We start from the raw sequence: 3,288 nt of genomic DNA, 5'->3' as shown, positions 1-3,288 counted from the left end.
GAAGAAAGGATTGGGGCCTTACCTTGGCTCCAATGGAATCTCCGGCCTCCATTTTTGATGGGCACAGAGTAAGGATGCCGTTGTTGGATTTTCTACATGTGCTAGTGCATGTGAATTTCAAAAAATTTTAAATCCAAAATATAGCAAAAAAATTAGATTAAAATACTTAATCTAAGCATGGCATTCATCATATGAAGTATCTATAGATCTAGTTCATATACTGAAATTAATATAAATTAATTTTAAGAATGAATAAAAAATCTGTGATCAATTCACATACCTGAATCATTTTTTCTTAGCTTCAAACTTGTAACTAGGGTTGAATTCAATTCAATCCCTAGATCTGGAGCTGAGTCGGTTCTGAATTAGCAGCACAAGTATCCTACCTCTATGGATATCCACAGACTGACCTGAATTATTTTCTCTTGAATCCTGCTTACTTGAACTGAAAGTCTGAATATGTTTGAACCAAGCCTGGATAGAGATCAACCCTTGAACCCTTTTTGATCTTTCTTTTTGATTCTTGAAGAAGGCTAACTTTTCTTGGATTTCTCAACTAATTAAGAAGAACAACTACTAAGAAGTGCTTGTAACAAATTTCTAACAAACTTGAGAGGAGAAAGAAGAAACCAAAAGCCTTGGCACAATACTTGACACAAGCAAAGGGATGCTGCCCACCTCTCTTTTAGATCCAATAGGGGATGCCTAGAGAAGAAGCATGGGCTAGAGAGAGAAAGAGGAGGGAGGCATTGGGCACAGTAAGGGTGATGGCAAGGATGAGGAGATGAGTGATATGAAGAGAGATAGGGGCTAGGATCATTAAATAGACAATATAAGGGTGTCCTAATCAAATTAGATCCCTCCTTCTAATCATATTAGAGTGCTAGCTTAAAACCACTTGGACCATGAAAAGGAGCGCCATCCACCTTGACCCATGCCCAGACCCAATGCTAGGCATCCCATCATATGGATCTAATTAAATGCTCTCAAATCAGCCCACATAGTTTCATAAATTTACTTCAAGAGTTTTGATCAAATCAAGATAAATAAAATCAAAAAAACTATTCTTGATTTTATCCAAGTCATAAATTAAGTATCCAACTATTGGAGGTCATTGAATCAAATTCAATTAGGTTCAAATCAAGTGTAAAAATTGGCTAATGCTTATCATATAAGCAAACCAACTACAAGAAGAATTGGGTTCATTCAGATGCTACTAAGATTAACATGAATCCAATAGGATTTCTCTAAATCCATATAATTGTGCTCATAATCTCAATTATAATAATTCAGATCTTTTTTCTTTATGTGTGATCCCATAAGTTCAATTCTGTCTGATAGTGAGACATACCATGATCTCTATCATAGGTACCACTGAAACTTCTTTCAGTGGGTCGGAATAGTTTCACTCTAACTCGACAAGGATCATTGATTTAGAATGATCTTATTGAGCTATCACAATCTATCAGTGACATCTAGCAATATATAGTGACAACCCAGCAGAACTAAAAAAGAACCTCTAGGTGTAGTTAATGTGTGATACAGTCCCTCATCGTGAGTCTCATTAGATGGCAAGTCATAGATAAATCATCAAACCTCATCATCAGTCATATGATAGATTTAATCAGCTCAAATCCATTAGTGATTTCAAATGAAAATATTTTTCTATTAATCACACTACTATGGTCATAGACTTATGACTCAGCTTCTCAAATCTCATAGGACTATTCTTTTTATTGAGATCGATAGATCCCATCTAGATGCACGCCTTGCTCTCACAGCTCAACTAACTGAAGCCAACATCTACTATAAAAATTTATAATTAAGTCAATACTTATATGTATCAAACTACAGCAGTCTTACTGTGAGCAACTGTGATATCGTAGGTCAAAGGATCATTCACACAACTACAGCTTCGAGATGATCACTGACGATTGGATAGAAATTCATGTAATCTCTCGTATGGTCACGCTCAGTATTAGTTGTTCTCTAATAACTATCCGTATTTATCGCTCAATATCTCTACACCATAGATTAGAAACTCATCTATCTCAAAGAAAGTAAATCGTGCACCAATCTATCTGGATCGATCATCATCTTTATGACTATCCTATGATTGGGTGTAATTTAGAAATCGATCATACATGCTTCTAATTCTCAATAGTTGAGAATATGTATCGTAACATCAATTCCATAGATGATTCAAAGATACATAACACTTGAATAGATAAAGAAAACTTTTTCTTTATTGATTAATCAATGTTTAAGTATAAATATATGTCATAGAATAAAATATATCAACCAATAATTGACTTTTAGGACATATATCTAACAATCTTTCACTTGAACTAAAGTTAATTAGCCATTAATCTAAGCCCCATCTTCTCAAGATGAGCTTCTATTTTGGGTTGGTTCAACTGCTTTGTCAGTGGGTTTGCCACGTTATCTGCAAAATCTACTCTTCGCACCTTAATATATTATTTCTCGAGGTAGTCGCATATGATATGGAACCACCGCTCAATTTGCTTGAATTTTTTATGAGATCGAAACTCCTTAGCAATTACTATATTTTTATTATTATCACAGTATAGTGGTATGGCATCCGATGTCATTACACCAAGTTTCATGATAAATTTTTTAAACCAGAAATCTTCTTTTGTGGCATCTGAAGTGGTGACATACTCAACCTCTGTGGTTGAATCTACAATGATGCTCTGTTTGGAACACTTTCAGCTGACTGCACCATCATTGCAAATGAACACATACCTCGATATAGACTTTCTATCATCAGGATCTGACATGAAGTTCAAATCTGTATAATCCTCAATCCATAATTCAGGTGCTCTTCATAGCTATCTAGTACTTCTCGTTTAGGTTTGACTAATATCTATTCGTGATACTCACAGTAAGGATAATATCAGATCGAGTATATAGTACGACGTACATGAGGCTCTCCATCATCGAAGCATAAGAGATTCTGCTTATACGCTTGATCTCCTCAGAAGTGATAATTCACATCATCTTAGAGAGTCGAATACCATATCTAAGGGTAGCAAACTTCTTTTGAAGTTTTTTATGCTGTACCATTTCAGCACTTTCTTTATGTACAGCTTTTATGGCAGGCCAAGCATCCTTCTAGATCTATCTCTATAAATCTTTATCCCAAGGATATAGGATGCTTCTTCTAGGTCTTTCATAGAGAATTCTTTAGACAACCAAATTTTGATCAAGATCAACATGAGAATATCATTCTCAATAAGGAGGATATCATCCACATACAGTACAAGG

The sequence above is a fragment of the Elaeis guineensis genome, chromosome 11 (genome assembly GCF_000442705.2).
Source record: "Elaeis guineensis isolate ETL-2024a chromosome 11, EG11, whole genome shotgun sequence".
Classification (NCBI taxonomy): Eukaryota; Viridiplantae; Streptophyta; class Magnoliopsida; order Arecales; family Arecaceae; genus Elaeis; species Elaeis guineensis.
Note: the sequence above shows the minus strand (reverse complement) of the source record.